This window comes from Peromyscus maniculatus, chromosome 16 (genome assembly GCF_049852395.1).
Source record: "Peromyscus maniculatus bairdii isolate BWxNUB_F1_BW_parent chromosome 16, HU_Pman_BW_mat_3.1, whole genome shotgun sequence".
Lineage (NCBI taxonomy): Eukaryota > Metazoa > Chordata > Mammalia > Rodentia > Cricetidae > Peromyscus > Peromyscus maniculatus.
In genome coordinates, this window is record NC_134867.1 from 40,550,842 (window position 1) to 40,566,529 (window position 15,688).

The 15,688-nt window shown below is 44.2% G+C and overlaps 2 long non-coding RNA genes across 3 annotated transcripts; one reads left to right on the forward strand and one right to left on the reverse strand.

The window, feature by feature from the left end:
- Nucleotides 1-448: 448 nt before the first annotated feature.
- Nucleotides 449-9,245, reverse strand: LOC121823200 (uncharacterized). 2 transcript variants are annotated; one of them, XR_006064575.2, is made up of 5 exons: nucleotides 8,963-9,245; nucleotides 6,716-6,847; nucleotides 3,073-4,079; nucleotides 1,146-1,339; nucleotides 449-810 (listed from the first exon to the last, which is right to left on the reverse strand). It is a non-coding gene; the product is annotated as an uncharacterized LOC121823200 (long non-coding RNA). The 2 variants fall into 2 exon arrangements; XR_006064574.2 differs by lacking the exon at nucleotides 3,073-4,079 and having other exon boundaries at nucleotides 8,963-9,233.
- On the forward strand, nucleotides 8,965-13,955 carry LOC143268890 (uncharacterized). Its single transcript, XR_013045067.1, has 3 exons — nucleotides 8,965-9,119; nucleotides 9,383-9,529; nucleotides 13,551-13,955. It is a non-coding gene; the product is annotated as an uncharacterized LOC143268890 (long non-coding RNA).
- The last annotated feature ends 1,733 nt before the right edge of the window (nucleotides 13,956-15,688 follow it).

Consider the following 15,688-nt stretch of genomic DNA (forward strand, 5'->3'; position numbering starts at 1 on the left):
ATTCCAGGCACAGCCTTCCTCAGGGCCTTTGCACAGGCTCTTTCTGCCCCCCTCCCCCCTTATTTCCCAATCTGGCATGTTCCTCCTCCTCACACCTACAAGGCTAACTCTTCCATGCATCTGGAGTCTCTGTTCAGATGCAGCTTTCCCAAGGCGCACTCTGACCACCCAAAACAAAATGGCGACCTGTTCCTCCACACATCTTCCTCACTGGTTTCCTGCATGCGTCTTCCTACATACTTAATGCCATTTCCCACTATGTTTGTGTGCTAAATACTTTAGTCTTCATTATTCATTTATGTATCTGAGCATCCAGTAAGATGAAAGATCTGTCTATCTATCTATCTATCTATCTATCTATCTATCTATCTATCTATCTATCTACAGACACACACACACACACACACACACACACACACACACAGAGTGAACCACAGAACCATGGCTCTTCACTCTCTTGGAATAGTTCTCTTAGGTTAACATTTTAAATAAATCTCACAAGTATGTAATGCCTGAGTAGTTAAAATAAATTGTATCTGCCATTACATAGATGTTTCTTTCCAGTGTAAACGTCTCAAGAAATAAAATCCTGTGTGTTTATCTGGGCATCAACTTATTTTTGTGAATGAGCTGAGCCCCTGTGAGAATGGAAGTGGCTGGAATGCAATGTCCTGTTTCTCTCATGGACAAATCATCCAGATACCGGATCGTTTAGAAGCAGCCGGCTTCCGACACCCAGGAGCTCCTTTGTGTGGTCTGAAAGCTGCCCTCTGCACACGGTCTCAGGAGGCTCATGAAGCAATCAGAGATCTGCAGGGCACGAACAGAGTGTTCTTTGAAACTCCTCAGACAGGCAGTCGGGCCCTTCTTCCCTTAGTATCCTAATGGGGAAGTATGTCAGCTTGGACAGTAATGAGCCTGCGTGGGAATTCCCCCTTCCCTTTGGTCTCCCATATTAAGGAGCTTCATCCGGGTTAAAGACAGGTCATTCCCATCCATAGCTTCTTGAACTAGATTCGGGATGCCTGGGAAGTCGAGTTTTGGAGAACGGGTGAAATGAATCTTAAGTTCTCCAGCCCACTTCCAAGACAATTTTTAAAACAAGCAGCGATAAAAGCTATGGCCCTGCTGTTTCATGGAATTACCAATAGATGGCAGCACAGGACTCGGCTTCACCAATTAGTGGCTTCACACTGGCTTCTGCTGACGGCAGTCAGCTTCTTCAGCTATTTGACGTGGGCAATTGAATCTTGGGGGTTTTTTTTCTCTCTCCTGTTTCTAGAATAAGCTTCTCGGCGACCTCAAACCACAGTCAACAAATCAACCATGCCGCTGGGACCTGGAAAGAACAACCAGGAAACTCAAAACAAAAAACAAAACAAAACTGTCCCAGCAATTTGCAGGGACATCAAGATCTCCGCCAGCTGACAGTCGGCAAACCAAGCTGGAGACCAGCACTGTGCAGAAGGGCGTGTTGAAAGGAGCAAAGAGGTCTCCATTTTTGTTGACTTGCTCTGCCAAGATCCCCAGGTCTAAACCCGGAGAGGTTGAACTGGGACATGTGGAGTGGAGGCTTCTGACCTGGTCCCCACAGTTCTCTCCAGCCCTAGGTGTCTACTGTGAGTAGAAAATTTTCAGTAGATACAGTAGCTATCGGTCTCCAAGAGAGAACAAAATCATCCCTTCTACATAGTACACTGTTCGTATGTATTTAAAAACAAACAAAAAACCCAGGCCAACCCAGGCATGATGGTCCACACCTGAAATCCTGGTGCTCAGAAGACTGAGGCAGGAGCATCATGAACTTGAAGCAAGCCTAGGCTGCATAGTGAGACCTTGACTCAAAATACCAAGCCAAAAAAGAAAAGGAAAACAAGACAGAGGATCCCAACAGACAAATAGACAAGAAGCCTTCATAATAAGAGCAAAACAAAACCAAAAAAAAACTGCTTTGGTGTTTTAAGACAGGGTCTTGTTCACTCTTTAGCCCAGGTTGGCCTTGAACTCCCAGCAAGATGCCAGTCTTAGCCTCCCAAGCGGTAAAATTACAGGTGTGAGTTCCCATGTGTGACACCAAATATCTCTTAAGAGAAAGGAAACCAAAACCTCTTGAGTCTGGCTCGTTAGAGCTGGCTTTCATAAACCACAGGTCAGAGTTTTGTTTGAGAAATCGACTCTCTAAGGCCATAATAAGCACTATATCATGGGATGGGTTTCAACTAGATCAGAGTACATCACAGTACACCGAGTCCCGATGATAACGGTTCTTGCTGTGGGCCACAATAAAGACAACTTGCTTAGTTCTGCTGTGGAGGGCCCCGTCTGCTTCTAGCCTCTGCGTAGTTATCTGTAGTTGAACATCAACAAAACCATCGCTACCCCAAAGTGTCATTTAATTGATACAAGACGTAAACGGACTGAGTGGCATGAAATAGAAACCTACTTAAATGTCTCCTCAAAGATAGGCGAACAAATACAGGGACTCAGACTTACTAATCTTTATCCCAATTCTCATGTACCCACAATCCCCATACTCCTCTGTCCTAGGCTTATGATGCACTAAAATTTTAGCTTAGAAAAACCTACTCTCTGGTTAAACATTTGAGTGTCTTAAGGGACCCTGGTAGATAAAAGGAGAGAAGCGGCCCAGGAGAAGCAGTAGGTTACAGTGGGGATTGTATAAGAAATATATCATGTGGAAAGGTTTGAGACAGGATGTCACTGTGTCGCCCAGACTGTCCTCAAGCTAACAGCAATCCTCCTGCCTCAGCCTCTCAAATGCTAGGATTACAGTGTGTAACCCCACGTTCAGGAAAGTTGATGATGTCAAAGAAGGAAGAAAAAAAATGTGCCTGGCAAAACCCAGTCATGCCGTGGACTCAGTTTTACCCACCTCTCCCCTGTTGATACATTGAAGCCCTAACTCAGCATGACTGAATTTGGAGGTAACAATTAAAGTTAAGTGAGGTTGTAAGGCTGGGTCCCTAATCTCCTAAGGCTGCTGGCTTTATAAAAGGTAAGCAAAAAGCAATCAACTTCGCTACACTCCTCACCTCCTCCCTTTTATCTCACCTGCCTCTCCTCCCAGGCTTCACAGAAGAGCTGGACATGGCAAATAAGCACGTTTTGAGAAGGCGGAGGTCCTCAGGCTAGGAAGAAAGCCGCTGCTAGAAAGCAAAAGTGCACCTTGACTTTTGAAGAGTTCCCAGCTGGCCTCTGCAACTAGGAGAAATAAACCCTCTGGTCTTAGCCATGAGGGCTATTTGTCACAGCAACCAAACTGACTGATGCATGCTCTGAAGCTTGAGTGTCACCAAGGCTCTCCAGGTTGCAACCTTCACTTCACTCACGGGGTCAATAGTAGAAGTCATGAACCAATATATTGGTTTTTGTAATGGCTCTGAAGTCTCAGTAATACGTATTTTATTCACCAAACAAATATTTCAAGGGTACCATTTAAACCAGTTTGTGAGTGAAATTGGCACAAGAACTGGGTACTTGGAGACCGTAGAAAACTTTGTGGACATTTCCAGCAATGAGGTGATTTCCATGGCTTCAGGGACAGTGTTCTGAGCATTCCCATGTCCATGAGCCAGCAAAGGGATGGCAACCATCTGGGCAGGTCAAAGCCACAGGATGGCGTTCACTCTCCTCTTCCTTTCCTGTCCCAAGCTGCTGTCCCTGGTGTTCTAGAACATCAGTATTCTACTTGTAAATCCTTGTGGTTTTCAAAATTCCACTCATTTTAGCAATGATAATTTTTTAAATTATCGCTCTTTTGCCAAACACACCAGGTGCTTTTTTTTTTTTTCCAGAATCATGCTCCTTTTTTCAACCGTTATTTTTAAAGTACTGACTTTGTATCGTGTACACATGTAAGAGCTGAAGTACATGGGTGGAAAAGAAGCAGAAGGTTCCTGTATTTGTAACACTCGTAATGAGCTGGGTGTATGAATCGGCCTTTCTAGACTTAATGGAGGAAGGATTTGTCTTGGGTCCTGGTTTCAGAAGGTCAATGCATGGCCACTTGGCTCCAGGCCCACAATCAGACTGCACATTCTGTCAACAAAGCTGCTTACCTAAAGACAAGCAGGGAGCAGAGAATGAGTGAAGGGGCCCGAGGACAAAGGACACTCTTCAAGACATGCCCACAGTCACTTGCCTCCTCCAGGTAGGCTTAATCTAGTCATGATGTGAGCACCCTCATGAGTGAGTCACTCACAGCTCAAGGCCCTGCCTCTGCATCCTGCTTCACTGAAGACCAAAGCTTTAGAACATGACTTTGGGAGACTATCACACATGCCAATCATACAAGACGGTAAACAAGTGGCGGGGGTGATATGTGAGCAGGTGTCACGTGTCTTGACGGTGTTGTTGGTCAACATTCAATTCTGCTGCTGAAGAGAACAAATGAGAGGGAAGAGGCTCGCATTTGAGCAACTATAAGCAAATTAGTACCGCGCTAGTCATGTTAGGAAGATTAAACAGAGTGTGTACAGGGCCAGGACACCTGATATGCAAGATACGATTAATGTATGTATGTGAGGCACTTCACATATATTGGGCAACTTGTTTTGAAATCATGACCCTTGGTGACCTTGGCTCAGAGAACACAAATTGACTCCCAGCAGCTCAGCAGGCTAATCGGCGTGTAACAGCCATGGCCCTGGGTTGTTGGTTCCAGATGCTGTTTTTGTCTGTTGCAAGAGCTGGAGGATCAAGTTCAACTTCATTCCCAGGGATGATCAAGGCAGGCTGGTATGGCAGAGGGACGGCCATCTGACGCTGCTACAGGTTTGCTGTGCGCTGTGTTAAGCATGTGAAGTTATGCCCACTGTTCTCTCAGTGCAGATTTAAGAAGCTTGGCATTTGATTATCTTCATTCAACTTGTGAGCCTTTTGTGTGAGACCCTGCCCAGCTATATGGACTTCCATCCTGCCATCCAACGCAATGAAGTAACTTCCCATGGGGCAACATCAAACAAAAATAAGACGCAGAAATACATGGCGGGGGGTGTATTTAAATTGAGGGTTTAAAGAAGGCTGAACTGAAGTGATTTTTTTAAGCATGTTAGCTCAAATATTAGCACCAAAATTGAATGACACCAATTTATCTTTGGTATGAACATATCACTTGATGGAGAAACCAAAAAAGGGTAAGGTTTATATTTTCCAGGCAAGAGTGTCTGTAAATCGATTTTTCTTCCTGTGCCTGCTGGTGTGTTGATGTCTTGGAAAACACCAGAGCCACAAGAGAAGAGATAAATGCAAATGTCATAGACTAGCGAGCCAATTGCAAGCTGCTATCAGGTCAGCAATCTATATTATTTATAAATATGAATGCAGCTTGGTCTTACTTAACTCAGGGTTCTCAAATTTTAAAGTCCATACAAACTATCCAGTGCAAATAAAGATTCCTGACATGGGTGATGAGACTGTAATTCTACCAAGCTCCCAGGCTGGGCAATGTGACTTAGTTGGTAGCATGCGTGGAAACCTGAATTTGATTCTCAACACCATACAATCTAGGTTTAATGGCACACACCTATAATTCCAGCACCTAGGTAACTAGACAGAGATTAGCAAGATTGGGGGCCAGTGAGGATGGACCTCTCCCTCATGGGTTTAGACCATGCTTTCTGTTTCTCTGGTTGCACTGAAAAAGAAAACACTTCCTTGAGATTTAAATTGCTACATGAAAAAGCAGAGGTGTCTGGGCTTTGTTGGGGCCCATGAAGGGAAATCTACTTCCTCCTGCTTAAAAGAATAGAGTTGCTGAGGGCTTAGTGACAGAGTGACCCAAGCCTTTCAATCCTGGAACACTGGAGGTAGAAGTAGGTGGAGCTTTGTGAGTTCCTGGTCTACATAGTGAGTTCAAGGCCAGCCAGGGCTGCACAGTGAGAGCCTGTCTCAAAAAAAAAAACAAAAAAAAAACAAAAAAAAAAAGGAGGAGGAGGGGAGGGGAGGGGAGGGGAGGGGAGGGGAGGGGAGGGGAGGGGAGGGGAGGGGCCTCTGACATTCGAAGATATCCTAAACTGCTCCAAACATTATACACCATTGCCTCCTGTCAATAGCCCGGTCTCATATCCACCCCCTACTCCAAGGAAAGATGGTTCATCAGAAGGCATGCTAAGGAAATAGGAGGGCTAATTATCCATGTAATGAAATAATGTCTTTATTCTTCCACAGCTCCTTTTTTGATGAAGCTATTTGTAGAGTGTCCATTGTGTGGCCTTTCTGGGAAAAGTATAACTTTTCCTTTTTCTTCTTTTCATCCTTTTTTTATTTTTTTTTTATAGACACTGCCTTAAGCCTGGGCCTTTTCCTCTGACCCTTCGGGCTTTCTCAGGCCCTAACTTCAGCCCGGCTCTCTCTTTCTTCTCCTCCCACTCCCTGGTAACTGCCAAGATTCACAGCTCGGCTGCCCCATTGGTTTTTCTCAAAGGCTAATAAAATTGTCCGTGAGCATCCTTCAGAATCTTTTTCTAAATTATTTTATTAGTAAACTAAGAGCGCAAAAGAGGGAAGCCCCAATTTTCCTAGTAACATGCGGGGAGCATAAACGAACCCCTCAGTTTTCCCAGCATCAGCAGGAGAATCGGAAATTCAAGGTCCTTTTCTATATAGTGAGTTCTAGGCCGGTTAGGCTGTATGAGACCCTGTCTCAAAAACACAACAAAACTGAAACAAACAAACAAAAAAAACCTTTGCAAACCTGCAGCTGCTGGCCTCCTTGTGAAGCACGGCAAAGTCGCCTGTCACATGATGGGAAAAGGCTGAGAGATCACATTCCAGTTCAGGCCCTGGATATTGAGTAAATAGCCTTGACCAGAAGTTGGACCATTGTCTTGAAGGAGGGAAAAACAGCAAATTTTGTTAGTCGTCCTAGAAACCAAAGTTAGAAAAATCAGGTTACACTTTGGGTCACCTAGACCTGGTGGTGGAAAAAAAGGAAAACAGAAAGGAGGAAGAAACTGGAAATTATTTGTCTTTTTGCCACAACCAAAGCAAGAATCCAGGCGGAGTTTGACCCTGTGGAGCAGACAACCAGACACTGGCCTTCCAGCACAGATAGTATCCCTGGGGACTGGGGACTGTGGCCTCAAGAATGGACTCCTGCTCCCAGACAAGGGAAGAGCCCATGTAAACAAAGACAGCCATCAACAGAAGCGGAGAAACTGGTTCCCTAGGTGGGCATGCTTTGAGAGAGCTCCCATTGACTCCTGTTTATAGAGCGCATTAAGGGGTGAGATCACCAGAGGGGAATTTAATTATGTAAAAGCATTCCCTGGTGGCCAGGAGCTGAGCTGTAGAACACCACACCTGTGCGACTTCGGTCGGTCGGAGTATGGGATTCAGTCAATCCATACTCCAGTCCATCTTCGGTTGTCTTTGTAGGAAAGGAAATCCACACTTAGGAAGGGCCTGTGTTCCCCAAGCTGACTGATTCCTAAATTATGCTGAAATGGTGAGTCTCAACATAGTCTCCTCTTATAGGATTGGATTTCGGAGCCAGGCTTCCAGGACTGAATCGTAGCTCCACCTTACGGAGCATGCTGACCACCCTGATGAGTTTCATCCCCTTATTCTTCCTCAGTCTCTGAAAACACAGCACCAGTGACACCCACATCACACGCACCCCTCTTTTTAAATAAAGGCTAACTAAAACCTAAGAGCCATATATTGTGCTTAGAAAAATATTTGCAAGCTAAATAGTGTATAAATATTCAATAAATAAAATCGACTTGTGAACACATTTCCAAAAGTCTACAATTCTTCCTTAAACCTTCAACTCCATATTGCTGTAAACACGTCTGGGACAATCTGGGTGCTGGCCTTGTCCTCATCCCCAACCTTGGCCGTTTTTGTGCCCTGTCTGGCAGGCAACAGCGCCTCTGTACTAGGCAGTGAGGCTTGGCCCAGCTCAACTCCCCAATTTCTCCTCACTTTACCCGACAGCCTAAGTATGCCCGCAGCTGCTAGGCAGCAGCCCCCCTCCAGGGGTCTGAGTGTTGCTTTTTAACCCCATAAAGTTACCTTCTTCATTTGAAATAGTATCGCAAGGGTTTAATAGCTTTCAAGCCAGAAAAGGCGCTAAAATGTTTTCAGTGTGTATTGTCATTACTCAAATAAGTACCGTGTATGCAAATTTGGGATCTACATGGCCTTCCTGGCAGTCATGTGACGATGGACCCGTCTGCCAGGAAATAGAAGTCTGGGAATTCAGACTGCCGTTTTGTGTGTAGACTGAGGGAAGCTGGGTGTGTGTTCAACTCCCCACCACACACACACACACACACACACACACACACACACACACACACACACTCACCTTTCTGTGCCGAAACTAACAAGAGATCCTGTTTGTATAGCACACAACTTTGTGTGAGAGCAGAACCCAACAGGAAACCAGCCCAGGAAGAAGAGGGCTTTCTTTTCTCTCTTTTTTCTTTTCTTTCTTCTTTTTTTTTTAAATACTTGTATAATTTCTTATTGAATACAGATTCTTTTATTATACAGTGTATCCAGATTCCTCCCTCTACTCCTCCAAGTTCCTCCCCCTCTTCCTATCCCCCTCTGGATCCACTCCCTTTCTGTCTCTCATTAGAAAAGAACAGCCTTCTAAAAGATTAACAAGCAGATATGACAAAATAAAATATAACAAGGTGAGGTTAAAAACTTTCATATCGAAGTTGGACATCGCAACCCAACAGGAGGAAAAGGGTCCTGAAAGCGGGCAATAGGGTGAGACCGACTCATGCTCATAGTCAGGAGCCCCATAAAAAACACTATGCTAACAGATATAATATGCACACAGAGGACCTGATGCAGACCATGTTGTCCCTGTGCTTGCTGCTTCTGTCTCTGTGAGCTCACATGCACCTTGCTGAGTTGATTCAGAGGGCCTTGTTCTCCTGGGGTCCTCCAGCCACCCTCTGTCTCTTACACTCTTTCTACTTACTTTTCCACAAGATGTCCTGAACTCGGAGGGAGGGATTTGATGGAGACCCCCATTTAGATTCTCTCTCCACCGAATGTCTGGCTGTGGGTCTCTGAGTCTGTTCCTGTCTGCTGCCAGAGGAAGTCTCTCTGATGATGATTGGATAAGACACTGATCTGTGAGTATAGCAGACTCTCATTAGGAATCATTTTCTTTTAGACCAGTCATGTTTGGTCTTACCCTAGGACTCGGGGTTATCTAGTCTCTGGTTCTGGGTTACCCAAGCAGTGTTGGGAACAGGGAGTAGGCCTTACATCAAATCAGATATTGGTTGGCTGTTGTCACAAGTTCTGTGCCCCCATTGCTAGCATATTTTGCAAGCAGGACAGATTGTAGGTCAAAGGTTTTGTGGCTGGGCTGGTGTCCATGTTTCTCTTTCAGTGGCCTGCAGAGGACCTTCCTGCACCGAAGAGACCAGAAAGTAGGGGTGAAGACTCCATGTATGTTCTAACTCCACTTCTCCATGTCAATGACATGACTTGGGTAGATGTTGTCCTCAGCAATGGAGCCCAGCTGTCAGCTTGCAAGGTACAACTCTTTGTCTTAGCATCAGCTTGGGCTGTTTGGGGATTTCCACAGGACCCTCTTGGCCAACAACTCAATTGAATGCAACCCAGTCCTTCCACTGGAAGCCTTGCCTGACTACAAGAGACGGCCAGCTGAGACTCAGTATCCCCCGTTACTAGGAGTCCTCATTAGGATCACACTCATAGAATCCAGGAAGTTTCCACTCATTAGGATTTCACACCACCCCCCAAGTGCTCCCCAATTCCAGCTGTCTCTGCCCAAGCTTTCTCCCTCCATCCTCCCCACCACCTGATCCCTCCTGCTCCCATCCCCACCCTCCCCAGTCCACCTGTAAAATCTGTTCTATTTCCCCTCCAAGGGAGATCCGTGAGTCCCCCTATGGCCCTCCTCATTACCTAACCTCTCTGCATCTACAGATTGTAGCTTGGTTATCATTTACTTAACTGCTAATATCCTCTTGTAAGTAAGTACATAACATATTTGCTGAAAAGAGGGCTTTCGGTGTGCCAGCCCAATGTCACAAAGTCAAGGACAGAGAGGTTGGCTTGGAGTTGGGAGCTAGTATCCAACACTCCGTACAGGAGGATAGATGCTGTCATATTGGCTTTGAAGGTGTTGGATTAGAGCAGATGTGTGCAAGTCCTTACAGAATGTGCTGCGTTCAAAACATAGCACAATTGAGAAAGGCCAGGCAAAGCAGAGGGTTAATTTATGCACGAAGCTCTAACATTTGGAAAATGGAGAAGAACTTGGCCCACCAGAAGGTCAGTGTGGCCGAAGTGCAAGGAGACGCCTCTGTGAATCTGGAGAAGAGCTGGATCTCCTGTTCGCTCTTTATTCTGGGGTCAGCAGGAAGCTGTGGGGAGACTTAAACAATAGAAGGGCATACCCCACTTGGACTTGCACATGAAAGTGGGTGACAGAGCAGACATCTGTGGAGGTGTTTAGTAATTGCCATGTGTCCCTCCAGAGGGAGAGATTCATATAACGAGATTAAATTATAATGGCTAAGATGGAGACAAGAGCAAGAAAGCTAAGTAAAAACAGATTTGAGATCTATTTTGAAAGTACAGTGCAAGATTGGGCTATTGGTTGCATTTAGAAGGAGAAAGAAAGGGCTTAAGACAAAAATAAATAAATAAATAAATAAATAAATAAATAAATAAATAAATAAATAAATAAGTGAATGAACCCCAAGGGATGTCAAAGAGTGAAAGAGATGATAAGATCTATCAAAAATCCATATAACATGTAAAAGAACTGCATTCTTAAAGGAACCCACACACAACCGCAAGTGATAAGTTACAGATGTGTCTTTGCTAAGAACTGAAATTTCTACTCACAACTACTTGAAGTACGGCTACAGGTGTTCTTCCACAAGCATCCCTGCCGTAATTCACTGTGTTAAAATAGTGAAAGCCTCTGGACTTTAGATATGGGGGCGGGGAATCTGTAGGAATACTTATAAAATCGCAAGGCATATTCAAACTAGTTCTTTGGTTACAATTATATCTTAGAGAAAAAATAGCCTTCATGAGAGATGATTGACAGTTTTCCAGAGGTGATAGTGACTCAGAAAATGGCAGAGTCAGGATTAGAATCCGCAGGGAAATAAGAGTTGAATTCTCAGGTGAACTGGGCAGAAGAGGTAATTATCCAGAGACAAATTACCTGACTTCAGGCTGCAATGATCACACCTGGCTATCTATGTCACACAGAGACACTGAATCAATGCTTCACGCTTTCATTTATCTGTGTGGATATTATCGTGGGCATCATAATAAAAGTCTGAAATCAGGTATATCAAAATGTTATTATAGGCAAACCTCCCACAGCCTTCACTATAGAGTGTGAACAGACAAAGAAAATCTATGACTGCCAAGTAAAAGTGAAATCTTCTAATTTGATTTCAGAAGGAGTCCCCTGATATTAATAATGGCACATGATGTTATTAACTCCGACTAAGAAAGGGCTTTTAATACAGAAACTGTCCCTCACTGAACTTGACCATAGAAAGAGAAGCTTCTATCTAACACTTGGTTTTCAACGTCTAGGATTAGTCTAAATTCTGTCATGTGAAAATCCTAGCTGACGATGCCTGCAAATGAAAAAACTGGGCCTCCAGGAGATTGACTGATGACATGTCAAAGCTGTGTTGATGGAGACAGTGACAAGCAATTTAGGAGACCTACTCTTTGGGCTTGAATTCCCCTCTGCTGCCACAAAACTTCAAGCTGCATGGTCTCAAGATAACGTCAATGCCTGAGCCTTGGGTGGACACCAACCGCATTTGGGTGATGGTCTACTCAGTCTCGGTGATGGAATGAGCCCATGTTTACAGTGGGCTTAGGGCGTGATACCTAAGTGTGAGGGCCAACAGACCTGGATGACGTGGCAGGAGGTGGTGTTCGTTTGGGTTTTAACTCTTCATAATGAACCACAGGAGGATGTGGTAACTCGATAAACAGGGTGCCCTATGAGCAAAGTTTTTTTTTTTTCTTTATGCAACCATTCCAGGACGTACAACAAAGAATATGAAGAAACCTGGCCTGCAAAGGACTTGGAATATTTTGATCTTCCTGGCTATCATTTTTAACTCAGCTAGTGAGTGACATCTGCATTTGAGATTGTTCTAATTCTAGCCTTCACTTGACTGAAAGAACAACACCGTGGACAGCCTGGGCTACACAGTGAGACATTGTGTCAAAGATCAAACAAAAAAAATTTCTACGAATAAAATACTACTTCAAGATACTGGAAAACCCCTAAATGATAGCATGCATTTTAACATAATTTTATATTCATCAAGAACTATCTCATGTAAAACAATTTTCACTCGGCTTGTAGAAGGAATATAAAAACCCTGAAGTGTGATTGTATATGTTGAAGTCACTTGTAGCCTTTCACAAGAGATGAATGTCGATGAGAAAGTAAATGCACTAAACTAGGAGGCAGTGGTATTGAATGCCACAAAAACTAAAACTTTCTAGTCTTGGGCTCTAAATTATAATTCTAGAATTACAACCCAGTAAACATCTTTTTTAAGACCCAGGCATGTTCCAGAAATTGAGACATCACTTGGGACCTACCTATACGGGAAAGCATGTGTGTGTGTGTGTGTGTGTGTGTGTGTGTGTGTGTGTGTGTGTGTGTGTGAGAGAGAGAGAGAGAGAGAGAGAGAGAGAGAGAGAGAGAGAGAGAGAGAGAGAGCGAGCTTATAGGCAGAAAATTTTAGGCAAGGAGATAAATTGAACTACCCAGGAGGTATTAGAAGCTGATAACCCAAAAGCTGGGTTCTAAGAATGGAAAATCAGGAACAGGAGCAAGAGAAGTTATAAAGAAAAATAAAATGCAGGTCTTGGTGGCTGAGTCTATTCCAAGATTGGCATACCCTTACTGTTGTGTTTTCAAGTCTTGTGGCAAGTAGGGAGTGGAACCAGCAAACAGAAAAGTTGGACATCTTTGGGTGAGTATGAAGATCTGGGGTCCGTTCAACATGAGGTGCTATGAGGTTACCCTGGTGAACTGAAGAACTATCAGCTCATTGACCCTTAAGTAAATACTACCTAATGCATCTTCTATCAAGAATTTCTCAACGTTGGTTTTTTAAAGTAATCATACCATCCCCTTCAGACCTATTTAATCATTTGCAAGAGTGAGCTCAGGATTCTGTGCTATTGGGAATGCCAGTCACGGATGTTAGGATTTCCCTCATGTTTCTTTATTCTGATAGGTGGAGATGATTCTGTTGTCACACTATGCGAGACACAGTATCCTCTAAGGAACTGGGTCATGGACAATCATTTATGCATACATTATGGTAATAACAATATATAGTAAATATCAACCAATCATGAGATACAGCTCTGGCCCTCATCAACTTAAAGGTATCTAAAACAGTGTTAACACGTGGAGGCTACACTGGAAATGTGCTTAATTGTGTATTCTAACCCTGCTTTGCTTACTCATTTTAACTCTTCTTGGCTTTCACTTCCTTCCTTCCGTTTTCTTTAAATGTCAGGAAGAAGATGAGAAGGCATTCAGAGAAGGATCTAATTATAGCACACAAACGTTCTGGAGAAGGCTGGGAGAAGAGGAAGCCACATGAGGAGGCGTCTGAGGGCAGAGCTGACCCTCTGCCCAGAAGAGCTAGAGAGAAGTGCAGACACTGCCCAGAGCTATGATCACTGTGTCTTGTAATTGCTTCACTTGTGGACCGTCTACTTACGTACCGTTGGAAGAATTTGCCCCAACTGCTCCTCTTCAGCTTAGCCCGTGGAAAACGATCAAGTCAGAACAAAAGACCTTCAGGATCCTTCCAGCTGCTTCCTGTGTTTTGGCTTCTCACAACTACTTTAAAATGGCCTTTACATTGATGCTATGGATTCCAAACATATAGAATAAAGCATGCTTTCTTTTGTGGGATTGAGAACCCTGGCTATTATTTTCCCCCTCCAGAGGTGGCTCTTCCTTTCATGCAGGGACATTTCCAAGTAAAAATGACCCTGTCCTGGCATGTTTAACCCCACCTCCTCCTGTATGAACAGTTACTACATGTTGTACATGACTTTAGGCCAATCAGTTATGAGTTAAACAGAGATGAGTGAAGCTTGGACCTTATCCCCATAGTCTCATCTTGCTGGGCTTGGTGGACAACTCTGGACATAGAGTTGTAGGGGAATTCTGACTTCTCCATCTGCCAGCTTTGGCAAGTTATTTCAGCTAATCAGAGCTCCAAGGTTTTCCTGCACAAATGCTATAGTACTCACATCTTCTTATAGGTGGAATTGAGGAAATACTAAAGTACAAGTCTGATAGAAAACCCTTAGTGAATTTAACTGCATGATTATTGCGAAGATGGTGGTATTAGTTACTTTCTCACTGCTATGACAAAATACCCGAGAGAAGCATTTTAAAGAATGGGTTTTATTTTGAATCCCATTGTGGGGGGCAGGGTCTACATTATGGTGGAGAAGACCTGGTAGTGGGAGGTGTGGCTGGTTACCTTGTATCCACAGTCAGGAATGGGAGAGATGAATGCAGACATTCAGTTTATAACCCCCCATCCATTCTGGAATCCTAGTCTGTGGGATGGTGTTGCTCACACTCAGGGTGGATTTTCCTTGCCCAGGTGAACCTCTCTGAATACACCCTCACGGATATACCCGGAAGTGTGTCTCCAAGGTGATGCCGAATCCAGTCAAGTCGACAATAAAAAAATATTACTATCATAGGGTGTTGAAGCTTTTCTTTCTAAACTGTTCCCTTTACTTTTATTCCCCCTTCTGCCTGGTTACCGGAGGTCACCGCATTGGTGTTGGTTTATTTGTTTGTTTTGAAGGTAGAGGGAAGGTATTTTGGATGAAGACATGGGGTCTGAGAATTCCCCGGACTGTAGCCGCACAGGGACACACATGAGTGATGTCAGGATTCTATTTCTTCCGCTCAGCCCCATCTTCACACTCCTGATCCCTGAGGATCGTTCGCTGCAGAAGAAAGACAATGGACACAATTACACAACCAACGTTCAGTGTCAAGGCATTCGGTCCATAAATATTTATCCTGAAGTTTTGGGATGTCAGGCCCCGAGTCCGCGGTGACAGAGTGGTAGGCAGGGCAGCCACAGGCCACAGGCTCTGACCTCAGGTGGAGTGTGAAGCCTAGCAGATGGCCAACACATCCACCAGGCAAAACAGAGCGCTCTGGAAATGAGTGGGCTTGATTTGGCTCAGGTTCTGAGGCCGCACCTTCTACGGTGGTGACTCACAGCTGTCCATACTGGAAACCTATGTGACATGAGCAACTGAAGATGTTTTAAGTGTCAGGAAGGGAATACATAGTAGAGCACTGAAGTCCATGCAAGTCACTAGCTTTAAATGGAACCTTATAAAATTCTGTGATTTGAGGAGCGATCTTAATCTTTTCAAACATGTTTTGTCCAGGAATGCTAGAGTACTGAATAATCTGGCAATGGCGGAAAATGGATGATTTTTTTTCCCGTGTCCCATTTTCAGAATGACGATGATGAGTAAAGTATGAATTTGGACTTCGAGTGGCAGGATTGGAAACCACCAACTCTATCAACTGGATCAAATATCTGGAGGTCTGAATTTCCAAAGCCACCGGGGATCATCAGGTCACCGCCGTGAAACTGGCAGG